General features: G+C 56.1%; 1 pseudogene; it reads right to left on the reverse strand.

Moving 5' to 3' along the window:
- The window catches only part of LOC116945447 (paired box protein Pax-6-like), a 44,595-nt pseudogene that overhangs the window by 3,146 nt on the left and 19,870 nt on the right, over positions 1-21,579 (reverse strand).

Raw genomic sequence — 21,579 nt, forward strand, 5'->3', positions numbered from 1 at the left:
ACACTGGTACACTGGTACATGTACTATCACACTGGTACACTGGTACACGTACTATCACACTGGTACACTGGTACATGTACTATCACACTGGTACACTGGTACACGTACTATCACACTGGTACACTGGTACACGCACTGGTACACGCACTATCACACTGGTACACGCACTATCACACTGGTACACTGGTACACGCACTATCACACTGGTACACTGGTACACGTACTATCACACTGGTACACTGGTACACGCACTATCACACTGGTACACTGGTACACGCACTATCACACTGGTACACTGGTACACGCACTATCACACTGGTACACGCACTATCACACTGGTACACTGGTACACGTACTATCACACTGGTACACTGGTACACGCACTATCACACTGGTACACTGGTACACGCACTATCACACTGGTACACCCACTATCACGCAGGTACACGCACTGGCACACGCACTGGCACACTGGTACACGCACTATCACACTGGTACACGCACTATCACACTGGTACACGCACTATCACACTGGTACACGCACTATCACACTGGTACACACACTGGCACACTGGTACACGCACTATCACACTGGTACACTCACTATCACACTAGTACACTGGTACACGCACTATCACACTGGTACACGCACTATCACACTGGTACACGCACTATCACACTGGTACACCCACTATCACACTGGCACACGCACTGGCACACTCGCTGGCACACGCACTATCACACTGGTACACGCACTATCACGCGGGTACACGCACTATCACGCAGGTACACACACTGGCACACTCGCTGGTACACGGGTGACACGCACGACACGCACTCACTGGCACGCGGACTCTGTGGAAGGATCGTGGTGGAGTTCGTGATGAGGCGTGGTGATGATGGCGTGGGCGTCACGGTGGAGCTGACGATCGACCTTGATGATGGAGACTGTGGTGAAGGAGGTGGAACGTGGTGGACGAGGTGGACGAGGTGGGGGAGTGGGGAAAGGGGGTGGGGGTACCGGGAGCCGCGGGCTGCGCCAGGGGCTGGTAGACCCCGGCGCTGAAGTTGCTGCTGATGGGGATGTGACTGCTCGAGGGGATCCCTCCCCCGGCCCCCGCGGGACCCCCTCCCCCCACTCCCCCCTGCCGCCTCTGATTGCGCAACTTCTCCTCGCGCCTCCACTTGGCACGGCGGTTAGAGAACCACACCTGTGTGGTTAGAGACACGTGGTGTGAGAACCACGGCTGTGTGGTTAGAGACACGTGGTGTGAGAACCACGGCTGTGTGGTTAGAGACACGTGGTGTGAGAACCACACCACGTGGTGTGAGAACTACACCTGTCTGGTTAGACACGTGGTGTGAGAACCACACCTGCGTGGTTAGACACGTGGTGTGAGAACCACACCTGTGTAGTTAGAGACACGTGGTGTGAGAACCACACCTGTGTGGTTAGACACGTGGTGTGAGAACCACACCTGTGTGGTTAGAGACACGTGGTGTGAGAACCACGCCTGTGTGGTTAGACACACGTGGTGTGAGAACCACACCACGTGTGTCTAGCCACACCTGTGTGGTTAGAGACACGTGGTGTGAGAACCACACCTGTGTGGTTAGAGACACGTGGTGTGAGAACCACACCTGTGTGGTTAGAGACACGTGGTGTGAGAACCACACCACGTGTGGTTAGACACGTGGTGTGAGAACCACGCCTGTGTGGTTAGAGACACGTGGTGTGAGAACCACGCCTGTGTGGTTAGACACGTGGTGTGAGAACTACGCCTGTGTGGTTAGAGACACGTGGTGTCAGAACCAATCTCAGTTTAACATGTAGGCTTTCGCGACCAATATTATTCATAATAAAGGTTTTTCGGTTAGATCGCGTTAATTTATAAATGTGTCGTAACCCTCCACCACCCGACAGCATCATCGGGCAATTCTGCCGAATTTCCCGATGATGCTGGATGTATTTACCAGCGAAACGTCGTACTCAAACTGTAAATGTGGATTCACTCTTCAACACAGCGGTGGGCTAAAGTAGTGAATTATTTGTCTTTTTGTCAACGTGACACTTTTTTTGCTGATTGGCCGTGTCGGGTGGTGGAGGGTTACGACACATTTATAAATAAACGCGATCTAACCCAAAAACCTTTATTATGAAGAACCAATCTCATCTACACCACGCGCTTGCCACGTTGCTTTCCCCATCCTCCCCCATCCTGCCCACTCGCGCCACTCACCTACCACGTTCCCTTCCGGACCCCTTCCCGGCTTCTCCTGTCTCGCCACGGAATTCCCGGCATCCACCTGAGCTCAATTCCCAAGGACTGTCCCTGCCCACGCGCTGGGGCTGTGGCCGCGCTTTTCGAGCCGCACGCAGCCACGGGCACCGCTGTGCAGGTGCAGCCTCCACCCAGGTGTAGGTCACGTGGCACCCCGACGACAACCCCCCACTCCCTCTCTCGAGCCCCCACCCTCACCTGTCCATCGCCCCTCACTCGGCTCTGCCTGTCTGCCCTCTGCTGTCAACGCTCCAGATAGGCCCTGGGACAAGGATCCTCCAACTGGACACTGAGAGACTAGGCCCTGGGACAAGGATCCTCCAACTGGACACTGAGAGACTAGGCCCTGGGACAAGGATCCTCCAACTGGACACTGAGGGACTAGGCCCTGGGACAAGGATCCTCCAACTGGACACTGAGAGACTAGGCCCTGGGACAAGGATCCTCCAACTGGACACTGAGTGGACTAGGCCCTGGGACAAGGATCCTCCAACTGGACACTGAGGGACTAGGCCCTGGGACAAGGATCCTCCAACTGGACACTGAGAGACTAGGCCCTGGGACAAGGATCCTCCAACTGGACACTGAGAGACTAGGCCCTGGGACAAGGATCCTCCAACTGGACTCTGAGGGACTAGGCCCTGGGACAAGGAGAAATCGCAGCGAGACACTCAGCGGTTCGCGACGCGGTTACCTGGCTTGGCCACGTGACTGTGTAATTGTAATTCTTGCTCTGCATCTACATCGGCCGTACGACAGAAGAAGACGAAGACCTGTCTCCCATCACCCTCACCTGTCTCCCATCCCCCCTCACCTGTCACTCACCCCTCCCTCACCTGTCACTCACCCCTCCCTCACCTGTCTCCCACCCCCCTCAGCTGTCTCCCACCCCCCACTCACCTGTCTCCCACCCCTCCCTCACCTGTCTCCCTCCCCTCCCTCACCTGTCTCCCACCCCCCCTCACCTGTCTCCCACCCCCCTCAGCTGTCTCCCACCCCCCTCAGCTGTCTCCTCCCCCCCCTCAGCTGTCTCCTCCCCTCCCTCACCTGTCTCCCACCCCCCCTCACCTGTCTCCCACCCCCCTCAGCTGTCTCCTCCCCCCCCTCAGCTGTCTCTTCCCCCCCCTCACCTGTCTCCCACCCCTCCCTCACCTGTCTCCCACCCCTCCCTCACCTGTCTCCCACCCCCCCTCACCTGTCTCCCACCCCCCTCAGCTGTCTCCTCCCCCCCCTCAGCTGTCTCCTCCCCCCCCTCACCTGTCTCCCAGCCCTCCCTCACCTGTCTCCCATCACCCCTCACCTGTCTCCCACCCCTCCCTCACCTGTCTCCCACCCCTCCCTCACCTGTCTCCCACCCCTCCCTCACCTGTCTCCCACCCCTCCCTCACCTGTCTACCACCCCTCCCTCACCTGTCTCCCACCCCTCCCTCACCTGTCTCCCACCCCTCCCTCACCTGTCTCCCACCCCTCCCTCACCTGTCTACCAGCCCTCCCTCACCTGTCTCCCACCCCCCCCTCACCTGTCTCCCACCCCCCCCCCCTCACCTGTCTCCCACCCCTCCCTCACCTGTCTCCCACCCCTCCCTCACCTGTCTCCCACCCCCCTCACCTGTCTCCCACCCCTCTCACCTGTCTCCCACCCCCCTCCCTCACCTGTCTACCAGCCTTCCCTCACCTGTCTCCCACCCCTCCCTCACCTGTCTCCCACCCCCTCTCACCTGTCTCCCACCCCTCCCTCACCTGTCTCCCACCCCTCCCTCACCTGTCTCCCACCCCTCTCACCTGTCTCCCACCCCCCTCCCTCACCTGTCTACCAGCCTTCCCTCACCTGTCTCCCACCCCCCCTCACCTATCCCTCGACCCCCTTCACCTGGATTCGCGCTTCGGGGAGGTCTATTTTCGAGGCGAGTCGCTCCCGCGCGAACACGTCTGGGTAGTGAGTCCTCTCGAACTCTGCAGCCACACAACAACCACCACAACAGAGACACTGAAACAACTACGGCAACCACAACAGCGACCACCACAACAGTGTGGATATCATGGTAGGGCCGCGTACATTTATGTAGATGTGTGTCTGTGTACACGTGGATGTGTGTGCACATAGCCTGGCACAGGCGCCGTGGTGACGTCACCGCCACTCAGTGGCGAATGGCGGTTGTGTGCGTGTGTGCTCACGCGTGTATGTGTGTGTGTGTGCTCACACGTGTGTGTGTGTGTGCTCACACGTGGATGTGTGTGTGTGTGTGCTCACACGTGTGTGCGTGTGTGCTCACGCGTGGATGTGTGTGTGTGTGTGCTCACACGTGTGTGCGTGTGTGCTCACGCGTGGATGTGTGTGTGTGTGTGCTCACGCGTGTATGTGTGTGTGTGTGTGCTCACACGTGTGTGTGTGTGTGTGCTCACACGTGGATGTGTGTGTGTGTGTGCGCACGCGTGGATGTGTGTGTGCGCACGTGTAGATGTGTGTGTGTGCTCACGCGTGGATGTGCACACACGAAGATGCGTGTACATGTGGATTCGCGAGAAACCGTTGATGCACGGGGCTCTGAGCACACGTGTGTACCCCGTTCCATGTAAAGTGTACACGTGGGTACGCGTGAATGTGTGTATGTACACGTGGGTACGCGTGAATGTGTGTATGTACACGTGGCTCGGTGTACACGTCGTGTGTGTACCCGTGCATACCTGTACACGTGCATTGCGTGAATTCAACGCAAAGCACTCGGGGTTGATTGGTGACTCAGCAATCACCGATTCACTCCGGCCCCTCGCGCAATCACCGGAGGCCAGTTGCCCCCTCGTCACTCTTTTATCGCTACTGCTGCCATGATGACTGCTCCCTTGAACGTCACTCACTGATTCCTCCACCCGTTTTGAGGAGTTACCCACCCACCGAACCGCTCACCCACCACTCATTCACTCACTCACCACTCATTCACTCACCCACCACTCATTCACTCTCCCACCACTCACCCACCACTCACCCACTCACCGAACCGCTCATTCACCCACCCACCACTCATTCACTCACCCACCACTCACCCACTCACCGAACCGCTCATTCACCCACCCACCACTCATTCACTCACCCACCACTCACCCCACCACTCACCCACTCACCGAACCGCTCATTCACCCACCCATTCGCCCAATCAACCACCCACTCACTCACCGACCCGATCATTCACCCACCCACCACTGACCCACGCACCCAATAACCCACCCATCTCACTACACTGCTCCAATCGAGTTGTCCACGTGGTGAACGATTATGGTTGAACAATTGGCAATATACCTACACGATATGACCCAAAATAAACCAACGATTAAACGAATTATTAATCATTTGACAGTGATGTTTGTCGCTGGCCGTTTGACGTTTTGGGCCAGGCACACAAAGACAAAGATCCGCCGTATAGCCTTGTCCGGCTGTTGGGGCAAGTGCTGTTTCCCTATGAAGACCGGCTGGGCGCACGAGGGGGTAGGCAGGTGGCCAAAACCACGACCGGTCGCCTTTTGGCGATGTTTACACACCACACCAGGCCTCCAGTGAAGGCTAAGTCCGACCTAGGGCACCCAGGACGGTTCAGATAATCGTCACTTGTGTTGCCCGTGAGCGAGAATCGAACTTGAATGGGTTCGTAGCGCAGCAGCGCTAACTGCTGCATTACCATTCCCCACACAATCACACATGTACAACCATATAACACCCTCACACGACCTAAAGCACACATAGACACGCACACTCGCACACACACGCACGCACATGCACGCACACATGCACGCACACGTGCACGCACACACGTGCACGCACGTGCACGCACACGTGCACGCACACACATGCACGCACACACACATGCACGCACACACGTGCGCACACACATGCACGCACACACGTGCGCACACACACACGCACACAAACACGCGCACACACGATTTTCATACACCTTTCTCAGCGCCTCGATCTGCTCCGGGGTAGACGAGTGCGGTTCCCTCTGCAGCTTCCTCTTCAGCTGCAGCCGCATCTGGGCCTCCTCCGAGTCGTCGCTCGCAGAACTCGCAGCTCCGTTCTCGCCCCCACCGCCAGCCCCGCCCCCCGCGGAGCCCACCCCGCCGGCTCCGCCCCCCGCGAGCCCCCCACCGGCCCCTCCCCCAGCTTGTGCGACTGAACGCATCCGTCTGCACGCGCGGTGAGCGGTGGCGCGGCCGTTCGCGCACGCGCTCGAACCACGCGACCCGAAATCGATTTCCCGCTCGCGGCCAACAAACGGTGACAAGGGGGTGCAGCGTCAAGGTGGAGTCGAGGTTGGGGGCAAGGTGGAAGTCGGGTGGGGGCAAGGCGGAGTCGAGGTTGGGGGCTAGGTGGAGTCGAGGTTGGGGGCAAGGCGGAGTCGAGGTTGGGGGCTAGGTGGAGTCGAGGTTGGGGGGCAAGGTGGAGTCGAGATGGGGGCTAGGTGGAGTCGAGGTTGGGGGCAAGGTGGAGTCGGGTTGGGGGGCAAGGCGGAGTCGAGGTTGGGGGCAAGGTGGAGTCGAAGGTTGGGGGGCGAGATGGGTCGAACCAGGGGCAAGGCGGAGTCGAGGTTGGGGGCAAAGTGGAAGTCGGGTTGGGGGCGGGGTGGGGTCGAGCCAGGGGCAGGGTGGAGTCGGGTCCAGGGGCAGGTGGAGTCGTGGTTAGGGGCAAGGTGGAGTCGAGGTTGGGGGCAAGGTGGAATGGGGTTGGAGACGGTGGAGTCGAGATGGAGTGGCGTTGAGAGTCAAGATAGAGTCGAGTAGGAGGGGGAGTAGGGGGAGGGGAGTAGGAGGGGGAGTAGAAGGGGGAGTAGGAGGGAGTAGGAGGGAGTAGAAGGGAGGGGGTTGGAGGGAGTAGGAGGGGAGGGGGGTAGGAGGGAGGGAGGGAGTAGGAGGGGGGTAGGGGGGAGTAGGGGGGGAGTGGGAGGGGGGTAGGAGGGGGAGTAGGAGGGGGAGTAGGAGAGTAGGAGGGGAGTAGGAGGGGGAGTAGGAGGGGGGAGTAGGAGGGGGAGTAGGAGGGGGGGGCAGGAGGGGAGTAGGAGGGGGGTGAGAGGGAGGTAGGGGACCGTACCGGCTGAGAGAGGGCTGCCGGGGTACCAGGCGGACCGCGCCGCCCACTCGACCCCCTTGCCCCCGTTGAGCAGCCGCAGTTGTCGTAGACGCCGTCGGTGCCCCCCATCCCTGCTTCTCGCTCGCCAGGTTGCGCAGCACCCGATTGATGGATGACACCTGTGCGGGCGAGGCGCGCGCGCTGTGGCGGTGGCGGCCCAGTTGCTCATTGGGCATGGCTCATAGCCGCCGGTCGCTCGCTCGTCCGCTCGCCCTCACGCTCGTCCACGCAACTCTGCTCACTCACCCCGATGCTCACCCCCAATCGCTCGCTCCTCCAGTTGCCCAGACGCCCACCGATCCACGCACGCACTCACTCCATCCCCTAACCCCCTAACTCACGCTGGGGATGTTGTCGCTGGTGCCCCCACCTCCCCACCACTCACCATGGGGATGTCGTCGCTGATCCCCCCCACCTCCCCCACCACTCACGCTGGGGATGTTGTCGCTGGTGCCCCCCACTCCCCACCACTCACGCTGGGGATGCTGTCGCTGGTGCCCCCACCTCCCCCACCACTCACGCTGGGGATGTTGTCGCTGGTGCCCCCCACACCTCCCCCACCACTCACGCTGGGGATGCTGGCACGGGTGCCCCCACCTCCCCCCACCACTCACGCTGGGGATGTTGTCACTGGTGCCCCCCACACCTCCCCCACCCGCACTCACGCTGGGGATGCTCGCTGGTGCCCCACACCTCCCCACCACTCACGCTGGGGATGTTGTCGCCTGGTGCCCCCACCTCCACACTCACGCTGGGGATGTTGTCGCTGGTGCCCCACCTCCCCCACCACTCACGCTGGGGATGTTGTCGCTGGTGCACACTCCGTCGGAGAGGAGGCGGTCGCGGATCTCCCGGGCAAAGATGGAGGGGCACTCCCGCTTGTACTGCGCGATCTTCCCCACCACCTCGCCCGGGCGTGGCCACGCGCGGCTTGCTGCCGCCGATGGCTCGCGGGCGGATAGACGTCTCGTAGTAGCGGCCCAGGATCTTGCTCACGCAGCCGTTGGACACCTGCACTCGAGAGGAGCGCTGCTGCGTTAAACAGCGTGCGACAACGGGCGCGCTCACTCCCTCCTCCCTCTCGCTCACCTCGTCAGCAGCAGCAGCAGCAACATCAGCAGCAGCAGTAACATCATCATCATCAGCCGCAGTAACATCATCATCAGCAGTAGCAGTAACATCATCAGCAGCAGCAGCAGTAACATTATCAGCAGTAGCAGTAACACCATCAACATCAGGAGCAGCAGCACAACTCCATAATCATCATGATCAGCAGCAGCAGCAGCTACCTCATCATTAGTAGCAGCAACCTTAGCAGTAGCAGTAGTCTCATCATCGGCGTGGTTATGTTATCATAATTGTCATCATCATTATCAATCAGCACCATCAATCATCGTCAACCTCTTCCATCATTATCAACGCCCCCTCAATCATCATCGTCGTCAAGTCATCATCAACCTCCTCCAACATCTCCACCAACACCACCACTACCACCTCCACCACCTCCACTGCCACCGCCATCACCTCCACCACGACCACTTCCACCATCACCTCCATCACCTCCACCACCTCCACCACGTCCACTATTCCGCTCGACCACTTTGCTTCTCAAAAACCATGCCGAGTCATCTCAGAGTCGCATCGTTAACATCATCATCGTTAACATCATCATCGTTAACATCATCATCATTACCATGAGTCAAGTTTAATCCACTGCTGGATGAAGGCCTCCCGAACCCGTTGCCACCTCTTACGATCCCGCAATGTAAAAATTACAATCCACCCGGCATCTGCACGCGAGCGGACATCATCGCTCCATCTCCCAGGCGGACTTCCTCCTCTCGGACGCGTGTCCCTGCACGTGGCTGCCACTCCGTAATCAGTCTCGACCACGGTGACGCGTCCTGCCTGAGCCCCCCTCACTGTCAGTGCCTCTCAACGTACACACGGTGCATACCACAGACAAAGACCCCCCTGGTAGCCTACGTATGCTGTTGGGGAAAGTGTTATTAGCAAGAACCGATCAGGGTTTTGTGGTGGCACACGAAGGGTCAGAACGACGCCCGGCTACCTTTGTCTCCCCACTACTGGGTTCGTAGCGCAGGGAAGTGACCACTGTCACCATTCCTCACACACACACCGCGGTGCATTGAACAGAGACAAAGAACCCCCGTGTCCTCTGAACAGACTGTTGGAGCAAGAGCTGTGAGCGAGCGGCATCGATGAAGGCTGACACGTGGCTGATGTTTACACACCACAGCAGGAAACGTAAACTAATTTAAGGCTGAGTCGACCTAAAGGCTGAGTCTGTACATACGGAATACACACGAATATACAAAGACGTATACACATACTTTACCCACATATATACACATACATACAATACACACACGCACACATCATATACAACATACACACACTACGAATACGCGCTACCGATAACCTCATAAAAACAGTAACTGGCTTGCCGCACATGAACGTGACATTGTCATGCTTCTAACTGAGGAGGAGTCAAGGTCGTTGCCACCACAGCTTAGTCGTCACCGCACTCGACGTGCCGTGACTCGAGCCGCCGTGCCGTTTGTTGTCGATCCGCGCGCGTTCGTGCCCAAGACAAACATACCAAGGGTCACGGGTTCCTCCTCACTTTCAGAGCGGTTCATCGATTCGAAAACGGTTACCGGTTTACTGGATATCGTTTAATACCACTAATCCACACGAATACACAGCGACAAAGATCCCCGTACAGCCTCAACAAACACTTTCATACACACGTAAATATACACAAGTACAGGTAGAAATACAGAGATATACAGTACGTACACAATTACACACATATAAATACACACGCAAATATACACGCATATTATATACTACACATATACATAATATTCACGGACATTACACACCACGATATATGTACATACACATAAATACACCGAGACAAAGACCCCCGTACAGACTTAAGAGACTGTTGGGGAAAGTACTGTTAACGAGTAACACCTATTGAAGGCCGGCCGGGCACACGAGGGGTGGGTGGCAAATACCACGCCCGGCCGCCTTTGTCTCCCCAGTGGCGATGTTTACATTGCACCGGGTACTCATTTGAGGCTGAGTCGACCTAGGGGAGGCCCGGGACTGGTTGAGATCATCGTCACTGGGTGTTGGCCGTGAGCGGGAATCGAACCCGGGTCGTCAGGTTCATAGCGCAGCGAGCTCACCGCAACACTTTCGTTCCCAGAGCTCACACACACACATACACACACACACATAAACACACACATTCACATATACACACATATAAACACACAAACACACAACAATAACCGCCATTCGCCACTAAGTGGCGGTGACGTCACCACGACGCTTGTGCCAGGCCATGTGCACATTGAGGCCACGTGGAGTGTCGAACGCCCGCTGGCAGGAGGTCACGGGGCAGACCCAGGTGCCACGGGTCGACTGACTGAGATGACTGAAATGACTGGCTGATGCACCACCTGTGCCCCCTACTGTGCCAACCTGCTGTGCCCTAGTCACCCGGTGCTCCGCTCGTTGTTGTGAGCGTCGCTCCTCCGCCCTCCGTTGTTGTTGGAGGGCGACTGCCTCCAACTGCCCAGTAGCGTCCTTCACGAGCCTCCTCCACAGAGGCCGATCTTGACACCGCTGGTACCAGTCATCGGCAAGTCCACTCAGCTCCACGTCCTCCTGTACCACATCACTCCATCTCTTCTCTAGCCCGTTCCGCGTCCGTTTAGCCCCCTCGATCCGGCCGAAGAAAAGCTGTTTCGGCATGCGGTGGCTGGGCATGCGGGCTACATGTCCCAGCCAACGCAGCCTTGCCTGCCGGAGGAGCTCACCGATGGGACCTTGCCCAGATTTTTTAAGGATTTGTAAGCTCCTCACACAATCCCGCCTGGTTAAACCCAGGATGGATCGTAGGCAGGCCAGCCTAAATGTTTCTAACCGGCGAAGATGTTCCATTAGGGGGGTCCACGTTTCGCAAGCGTAGAGAAGGGAGGGAATGACCGTGGCCGAGAAGACCTGAAGCTTAGTGCGGAGCGACAGACCAGGTAGCTTCCACATAGCGTTACGCAACCGATGAAAAGATATTGCCGCTCGACTGATTCGGAGTGAGACCTCTGCTGTTAAACTGGAGCCGGTCATAAGCACACTGCCCAGGTATGGGAAACTCTCCACTCTCTCCACAACTGCCCCATCACCGATTGGGAGTTGTGGGGGTGGAGTGTCCGATGGTACAAAATACCCAGGCAGGTGCTTAGTTTTGGTGGGGCTGATGGTAAGGCCCCATCTCTTAGTAGCACGCTCCAGTCTCAGCAGCAGCGTCTCCAACTCCTCTTCTGAATGAGCAGCTATTACCAAATCATCGGCATACATAACGTGGTTGAGCAATAGGGAGCCATCCCTTGACCGCACCCGGGCATCGATCAGCCTCCCATTATATCTGTACCAAATGGAGATTCCCCGGTACAGCTATTGAAGGCTTCACGAACTACGTGGTCAAAATAGATGTTAAATAATGTGCGAGCCAGAATACATCCCTGTCGCACCCCAAGGTGTACAGGGAATGGCTCTGACTCCCGGCCATGTAGTTTTACCCGGGCCCGCTCACCATCATGAAGGTCCTTAATGATCGTGAGCAGAGGGTCAGGGACTCCAACAGCACGAAGAACGACCCAGAGCCCAGGCCTACTGATGGTATCATAGGCCTTGACCAGGTCAATAAAGCAGAGATGTAGGTCTCAGCTTTATTGACCTGGTCAAGGCATTCACACACACACATTCAGTGTGAGAGTGTGAGTGTGAGAGTGTGTGAGTCTGTGAGTGTGAGAGTGTGAGTGTGTGAGAGTGTGAGAATGTGAGAGTGTGAGTGTGAGAGTTTTAGTGTGTGAGTGAGTGTGTGAGTGTGTGTGAGTGTGTGTGAGAGTGTAAGTGTGTGAGAGTGTGAGTGTGTGAGAATGTGAGAGTGTGAGTGTGAGAGTGTGAGAGTGTGAGTGTGTGATAATGTGAGTGTGAGAGTGTGTGAGTGTGAGAGTGTGAGTGTGAGAGTGTAAGTGTGTGAGAATGTGAGTGTGAAAATGTGTGAGTGTGAGAATGTGTGAGTGTGAGTGAGTGTGAGAGTGTGAGTGTGTGAGAATGTGAGTGTGAGTGAGTGTGAGTGTGGGAGTGTGTGAGTGTGAGTGTGTGAGAATGTGAGAATGTGAGAGTGTGAGACTGTGTGATTGAGAGTGTGAGAGTGTGAGTGTGTGAGAGTGTGAGAGAGTGTGAGAGTGTGAGAGTGTGAGAATGTGAGTGTGAGAGTATGAGAGTGTGAGAATGTGAGTGTGAGAGTGTGAGAGTGTGTGAGTGTGTGAGTGTGTGAGAGTGTGAGTGTGAGAGTGTGAGTGTGTGAGTGTGAGTGCGAGTGTGTGAGAGTGTGAGTGTGTGAGAGTGTGAGTGTGTGAGAGTGTGAGTGTGTGAGAATGTGAGTGTGTGAGAGTGTGAGTGTGTGAGTGTGAGAGTGTGAGTGTGAGAATGTGAGAGCGAGTGTGTGAGAGTGTGAGAGTGTGAGTGTGTGAGAATGTGAGTGTGAGAGTGTGAGAGTGTGTGAGTGTGTGTGTGTGAGTGTGTGTGAGTGTGAGAGTGTGAGTGTGTGTGAGTGTGAGAGTGTGTGAGTGTGAGTGAGTGTGAGAGAGAGACGATGCATAGCGGAGCGATCACATTGCTGGGCTCTTCGGTGACTCGTACAGAGCTGAGAGTCTCCGCCGCTCGCTGTCGCGGTGACAGAGGGAGGGAGAAAGAGGACGACTCAGAAGCACCACGAGGAGGAGGAGGAAGAGGATAAAGACCACAGACGAGCGGGAAGGCAGCGGAAGCAGCAACGCGGTAAGGAGCCGGCGCCAACAATTGCCCGAGCTCTGCCGTCCTATATATATCGAGATGTAAGCGGCCAATTAATGGCAATGAGCGCTTCCTTGTGGGAGGAAACGGGAACAAACCCACGCGTGGGGAGAGGCAACACTCAACAGCACGCAGAGCGAACAGTTGAGGCCACGTGTGCTGCTGCGCTGCCTTTCCCTGGCACCTTCCTCGAGGTCCACGGGAAGGAGTTGAGTCTCGCGACACCTGTGCGTGTGTGCGGTGATCCACCAACCCTCGCTGCTGCCTCCACAGCCCTGGACTACCGTGAGCCGCGTGGGGCACAGCGTGCACCACCGCGCAGCGACCACTGAACGGGTAGGTGACGATGAGGAGTCGCGAGGTTTTACGATGCGACGCTTCCATTCGGTTCTCCCAACAACAGCACTGGGGGAACGAGACTGCAACATTGAGAGCGCATGGTCTCACGTGGATGATGGCGATGTCACGTCGATTATAACAATCATGATGTCGCATAGATGATGATGGTGGTGGTAGTGGTGGTTATGGTGATGATGGTGATAGGGATGGTGTCACATCGAGGAGGATGCTCGTGGCGGTGGTGATGATGATGATGCTTATGATCATGGTGCCGATGATGATGGTTCCGATGATGATGGTGCTGCTGATGCTGATGATGATAGTGATGGTTGTGGCGATGTCGCGACGCACCTGCAGGATGCGGGAGATGTCGCAGGGCCGCGCGCCGCTGTGCGCTAACTCCACGATCTTCTGGCGGATGGAGTCCGGGAGCGGCCGCCCGTTGACAAACACTCCTCCCAGCTGGTTCACGCCGCTGTGACCTGTCAGGCCCGGGGGGGGGGGCGATGGGGGGGTGAGGGGGTGGCGAGGGTGGGGGCGGTGATGATAGGGGAAGAGAGGTGTGGGATGATGAGATCGCAGAATCCGTGATAGTGGTGGTGGTGGTGGTGATGGGGTGGAGGTTGTGGATGGTGAGATGTTGAAAGCGAATGGAAGCGATGATGATGTAAGGGAAGAAAGGAGGTAAGATATAAATCATCATCATCGTCATCATTCTTCACCAGATATCGCATATTCGGACTCAGGGCCGCTCCCAGGTTCATATTCGGGTTGGGTTGATGATTCGTGTTATGGTTAGAGTCGGGGTTAGGGTCGGGGTGAGAGTCGGGGTTAGGGTGAGAGTCGGGGTTAGGGTCGGGGTTAGCGTCGGGGTTGGAGTCGGGGTTAGAGTCGGGGTTAAGGTGAGAGTCGGGGTTAGAGTGAGAGTCGGGGTTTGGGTCGGGGTTAGAGTCGGGGTTAAGGTGAGAGTTGGGGTTAGAGTCGGGGTTAAAGTCGGGGTTAGAGTGAGGGTCGGGGTTAGAGTCGGGATTAGAGTCGGGGTTAGAGTGAGAGTCGGGGTTTGGGTCGGGGTTAAAGTCGGGGTTAGAGTGAGAGTCGGGGTTAGAGTCGGGGTTTGGGTCGGGGTTAGAGTCGGGGTGAGAGTCGGGGTTAGGGTGAGAGTCGGGGTTTGGGTCGGGGTTAGAGTCGGGGTTAGGGTGTTAGCGTCAATGCCCCCCGCCCCGCCCCCTCCCCCCGCCCCCCGCTCCCACCGCGCGTCCAGACGATGATAACGATGTCGTGACGCGCGTTAATTACTTCCGCTAATTAACGAAGGGACTCCGCTCGTCACGGGGGGTATGTGGGGCTTAAGAGAGGGGGAAGTAAGGGGGGGGGTGGGGGCAGCGGGGGAGGGGTCTGCACCCCCCTCGCCGTGCCCTCTCGGCACCTCGTCACGGCGCGAGACAGCTGAACGATGACACGGATGACGGCTGATTGATACTGATGATGGGTATCGAGATGATGTTGAGGATACGATGATCGGTATCAAGATAATACTGATATGGATAAGGCGAGACTGATGACTTCAATGAAATGATGATGATGATGGTAGTGGTGAGCAGATGATGATGACGATGGTTAAATGATGATGTTGGTGAGATGATGGTGTTGGTGAGATTATGATGATGATAGTACTGGTGAGATGATGATGACCCTGGGTCCGGGGTCGAGGTCACGAGGGGTCAAACTCGAGTCTCACTGATCGCGTCTCCTCTCTCTCCCCCTCTCTCACTCTCCCTTCCTCTTAGCCAACGCCATCTCCCGCTTTCTGCCTCGCTCTTCCACCTCACGCTCACCCCTCCCTCACCTTTTTCACATTTCACTACCGTAATTACCACTCTCACCACAACGCCTCTCCTCACCTCTCTCTCTCTCCTCATCCCTCTCACCCACCTCTTCCTCACCTATCTTACTTCTCTTCTCACATCACTTCTCTCCGTGTTCCTCTCCCGCAGTGACCTCACTCCATCTCCCACCTCACCCCGCGTCTCACCTCTACCTCCCTCGCATCATCATCATCAGCAGCATCAGCAGCAGCATCAGCAGCATCTCTCTCGCTCTCTCCCTCTGCTGCGCTCGTGCCCGCGCGCGCGCGACTTTTATATCGGCACGAGGAGGAGGTTTGTAGCAGCGCGAGGAGGAGGAGGAGGGAGGAGGAGGGAGGAGGAGTAGTCACGGCTAAAGGACGCAAATGATCAGCGCCAGTGACGCGATGTCACGCGCGCAGTGCCGACTTGAGGCTAATTTTTGCAAATGGAAACCCCGCGTCTGGGCGCGTCAAATCCAGCGGATCGGAACCCCCCGTGGCGACCGCCGGCAGAGGCACAGCCGCCAGCTCCATTCTCATCTCCCATTAGCGCCCGCGTCTCTCTCTCTCCCTCGTGTAACACCATGTAGTGTGTGCGTGTGTTGTTATAATACCATGTAGTGTGTGCGTGTGTTGTTATAATACCATGTAGTGTGTGCGTGTGTTGTTATAATACCATGTAGTGTGTGCGTGTGTTGTTATAATACCATGTAGTGTGTGCGTGTGTTGTTATAATACCATGTAGTGTGTGCGTGTGTTGTTATAATACCATGTAGTGTGTGCGTTTGTTGTTATAATACCATGTAGTGTGTTGTTATAATACCATGTAGTGTGTGCGTGTGTTGTTATAATTCCATGTAGTGTGTTGTTATAATACCATGTAGTGTGTTGTTATAATACCATGTAGTGTGTTGTTATAATACCATGTAGTGTGTTGTTATAATACCATGTAGTGTGTTGTTATAATACCATGTAGTGTGTTGTTATAATACCATGTAGTGTGTTGTTATAATACCATGTAGTGTGTTGTTATAATACCATGTAGTGTGTTGTTATAATACCATGTAGTGTGTTGTTATAATACCATGTAGTGTGTGCGTGTGTTGTTATAATTCCATGTAGTGTGTTGTTATAATACCATGTAGTGTGTTGTTATAATACCATGTAGTGTGTTGTTATAATACCATGTAGTGTGTTGTTATAATACCATGTAGTGTGTTGTTATAATACCATGTAGTGTGTTGTTATAATACCATGTAGTGTGTTGTTATAATACCATGTAGTGTGTTGTTATAATACCATGTAGTGTGTTGTTATAATACCATGTAGTGTGTTGTTATAATACCATGTAGTGTGTTGTTATAACACCATGTAGTGTGTTGTTATAACACCATGTAGTGTGTTGTTATAATACCATGTAGTGTGTTGTTATAATACCATGTAGTGTGTTGTTATAATACCATGTAGTGTGTTGTTATAACACCATGTAGTGTGTTGTTATAACACCATGTAGTGTGTGCGTGTGTTGTTATAATACGACGTCGTGCGTGCTGCTCGCGAACAGCACGTGCCCCACCAGTGTCTTGAAGTCTACACGGGGGAATGGAGGACGCTGCTGGGACAGTTGGAGGCAGTCGCCCTCTCGCAACAACATCGGAGGGTAGAGGAGCGACGCTCACAACAATGCGCGAGGCGCCGGGCAGATAAAATCAATCAAGTTAGCATAGTAGGGATCACAGTGGCGCCTTTGCCAGTCATGTCAGTCAACCCCTGGCAGTCAGATCGGTCCCGTGACCTCATGCAAGGGAGGTTTCCACACTTTACGTGACGGACTCAAAGTGCACCTAGCCTGGCACAAATGTTGTGGTGGTCACCGCCACACTGTGAATACACCTGTGAGTGTGAGTACACGTGTGAGTAGTCGTGTGAGTACACGTGTGAGTACACGTTTGAGTGTGAGTAGTACACGTGTGAGTATCAGTACACGTGTGAGTGTGAGTACACGTGTGAGTGTGAATACATGTGTGAGTGTGAGTCTACGTGTGAGTACACGTGTGAGTACACGTGTGAGTGTGATTCTACGTGTGAGTGTGAATACACGTGTGAGTGTAAGTACACGTGTGAGTCCACGTGTGAGTGTAAGTACACGTGTGGGTGTAAGTACACGTGTGAGTCCACGTGTGAGTACATGTGTGAGTGTAACTCCACGTGTGGGTGTAAGTACACGTGTGAGTACACGTGTGAGTACACGTGTGAGTACACGTGTGAGTGTAAGTACACGTGTGAGTGTGAGTACACGTGTGAGTACACGTGTGAGTGTGAGTACACGTGTGAGTACACGTGTGAGTGTAAGTACACGTGTGAGTCCACGTGTGAGTGTAAGTACACGTGTGAGTACACGTGTGAGTGTAAGTACACGTGTGAGCCCACGTGCTCTCACTGTTGTTCATGGCGCGCGCAGGAGCCGGCGCGGTGAGGTCGGGGTCACGTGCTCTCCTCACGGCTCACCTGGGCACAGACACGTGACAGGAGACTCACCACCACCGCTCACCCTCCCTCCCCACCCACCTCGGACCCTCCCCACCTCACGTCTTTCCTACTCGATGTTCCAATGATGCGGTTGATGGTCCCACCAGTGTCTTGGAGGAGGGGGAGGTACAGGAGGAAGGTTAATATCAAAGCCAGGAGCTGCGATGTTTGGGTCACGAGTACGGCGATCATTCCGGACGTCCGCGTTCTTCCGCTCTGTTCGCACGCAGCAGCAGCATCATCATCAGGAGCAGCAGCAGGAGCAGGAGGAGGAGCAGGAGAAGCAGGAGGAGCAGCAGGAGGAGTAGGAGGAGGAGGATCAGGGGGAGCAGGAGGAGGAGCAGTGGGAGCAGGAGGAGCAGGAGGAGCAGGGGGAGCAGGAGGAGCAGCAGGAGGAGCAGCAGGAGGAGCAGCAGGAGGAGGGGCAGGGGGAGCAGGGGGAGGAGCAGGGGGAGCAGGAGGACCAGGGGGAGCAGGGGGAGGAGCAGGGGGAGCAGGAGGAGGAGGAGCAGGAGGAGGAGCAGTGGGAGCAGGAGGAGCAGGGGGAGGAGCAGGGGGAGCAGGAGGACCAGGGGGAGCAGGAGGAGGAGCAGCAGGAGGAGGAGCAGTGGGAGCAGGAGGAGGAGGAGCAGGGGGAGCAGGGGGAGCAGGAGGAGCAGGAGGAGGCCGGTGATGGAAGTCGCCTGCAGCGAACTCGCCCCCTAATTGCGGCGCCTTCTCCACCGATTTAAAAAAAAATCTATTCACGCGTGAAGAAGAGGAGTCGGGGGCGCAGGGGCGGGGCCCGTATGGAGGGGGAGGGTGATGGGGGGATGCTTGGGGGGAGCGGGCGGCGCGTGAGTAAACGTGTAAACACCTCCTTCACCCCCCCCGCCCCGAGTGGCGTTGTTGGGATGACACGAGGAGGCGGGGGTAGGGGGTAGCCGTGGCGCAGCGGTTTTGCTCAACTGCGCTACCGAACCTCGCGATGGTTACAAAGATGTTGGCGATGGCGACTGGCGTGAGTGGCGATGGTTACAAAGATGTTGGCGATGGTGAGAAAAGGGAGAAACCTCCTCTGATACCTCCCTCGCCCCTCACTCCCTGCCCCCCTCGTCCCATTGGGGCATGCCCCCCCCCCCTCCCCGCTTCACCGCGACCTCCTTCCAGCTAGCAGCACGCCTGTCCCGTGAGATGCCAGTCTTGGGTTAGACACTGGGTGCCGGGAACCACGTGACCCCTCACCTGCACGAGACGTGACGCCGCGCATGCCTCTCCCGCGAGCCGGCGGCACACCTGTGTCCACCTGTGTCCACCTGTGTCCACCTGTGTCCACCTGGACCCTACCTGCCGGACACACACATGCACAAACATTGACATACACCTACACATATATCTGTGTTCACCTTCGGTATATTCATACACACAACAACAACCGCCATTCGCCACTAAGTGGCGGTGACGTCACCACGACGCTTGTGCCAGGCCATGTGCACCTTGAGGCCACGTGAAGTGTCGAACGCCCGCTGACAGGAGGTCACGGGGCAGACCCAGGTGCCACGGGTCGACTGACTGAGATGACTGGCTGATGCACCACCTGTGCCCCCTACTGTGCCAACCTGCTGTGCTTTAGCCACCCGGCGCTCCGCTCGTTGTTGTGAGCGTCGCTCCGCCGTCCTCCGTTGTTGTTGGAGGGCGACTGCCTTCAACTGCCCAGTAGCGTCCTTCACGAGCCTCCTCCACAGAGGCCGATCTTAACACCGCTGGTACCAGTCATCGGCAAGTCCACTCAGCTCCATGTCCTCCTGTACCACATCACTCCATCTCATCTCTAGCCCGTGCCGCGCCCGTTTAGCCCCCTCGATCCGGCCGAACAAAAGCTGTTTCGGCATGCAGTGGCTGGGCATACGGGCTACATGACCCAGCCAACGCAGCCTTGCCTGCCGGAGGAGCTCACCGATGGGACCTTGCCCAGATCTTTCAAGGATTTGTGAGCTCCTCACACAATCCAGCCTGGTTAAACCAGGATGGATCGTAGGCAGGCTAGCCTAAATGTTTCTAACCGGCGAAGATGTTCCATTAGGGGGGGTCCACGTTTCGCAAGCGTAGAGAAGGGAGGGAATGACCGTGGCCGAGAAGACCTGAAGCTTAGTGCGGAGCGACAGACCAAGTAGCTTCTACACAGCGTTACGCAACCGATGAAAAGATATTGCCGCTCGACTGATTCGGAGTGAGACCTCTGCTGTTAAACTGGAGCCGGTCATAAGCACACTGCCCAGGTATGGGAAACTCTCCACTCTCTCCACAACTGCCCCATCACCGATTGGGAGTTGTGGGGGTGGAGTGTCCGATGGTACAAAATACCCAGGCACGTGCTTAGTTTTGGTGGGGCTGATGGTAAGGCCCCATCTCTTAGTGGCACGCTCCAGTTTCAGTAGCAGCGTCTCCAACTCCTCCTCTGAATGAGCAGCTATTACCAAATCATCGGCATACATAACATGGTTGAGCATACACACATACACATAAACACACATTTACACACTTTCACATTCACAAATGAATACAAAGATAGCCCTGATAGCCTTGACATACTGTTGGGGCGCGCACCTATGAAGGCCGACACAACGCAATAGGTGGTGGCCAACACCACGCCCGGCCGCCTTTGTCTCCCCAATGCTGATGGAAGTTGTCAAGTCGACGTCGGGAGGCTCGGGGCCGGTTCAGGTGTTCGTCATTGACAGCAATGGCTGAGAACACGTGTACATGTACAAGTGTTCATATACACGCGTGCATGTACACGTGTGCACGAACACGTGTGCACGTACACGTGTGCTCGGACACGTGTGCATATACACGTGTGCATCTGCACGTGTACACGAACACGTGTGCATATACACGTGTGCATGTGCACGTGTACACGAACACGTGTCCATATACACGTGTGCATGTGCACGCGTGATCGAACACGTGTGCATGTACACGTGTGCATGTACACGTGTACACGAACACCTGTGCATGTACACGTGTACACGAACACGTGTGCATGTACACGTGTGCTCGAACATGTGTGCACGTACACGTGTGCATGTACACGTGTGCTCGAACACGTGTACATGACCACGCAGCCACGTCCCGAAAGCCCACGCTACGTGAGTGTGCGCAGCGGCAGCGTAGCGCTGTGCGCAAGTTCGATTCCCGCTCACGACCGATAACGACACCAGTGGTGATTGTCTGAAGCGGTCCGCGTTGTTACCCCCGGTGCTGTTGTCACCCGGCGCTGTGTCAACCGGTGCTGTGTGTTGCTATTGTGTTTATACCACGTGTGGTGTCACCGCGTGCAAAAGTTATGTAAACCGGTGTTGTGTCACCCGGCGTCGTGTTGTGGCTGTGTTTGCTGTTGTGTCAGTAGCACGAGGAGTAGGAGAATAAACTTAACTGGGACGCGAATGTAGGGCGCGGCGTCAATTATTCATCACACACAGAGACGCACAGAGACACACAAAGACACACACACACAGACACACAGACAAAAGATCCCCCAGTATAGCCTTAACAGACTGTTAGGGCAAGTGCTGTTAGCGAGCACC

The sequence above is a fragment of the Petromyzon marinus genome, chromosome 24, assembly GCF_048934315.1.
Source record: "Petromyzon marinus isolate PM22_M1 ecotype Great Lakes invasive population chromosome 24, UKy_Petmar_22M1.pri1.0, whole genome shotgun sequence".
Classification (NCBI taxonomy): Eukaryota; Metazoa; Chordata; class Hyperoartia; order Petromyzontiformes; family Petromyzontidae; genus Petromyzon; species Petromyzon marinus.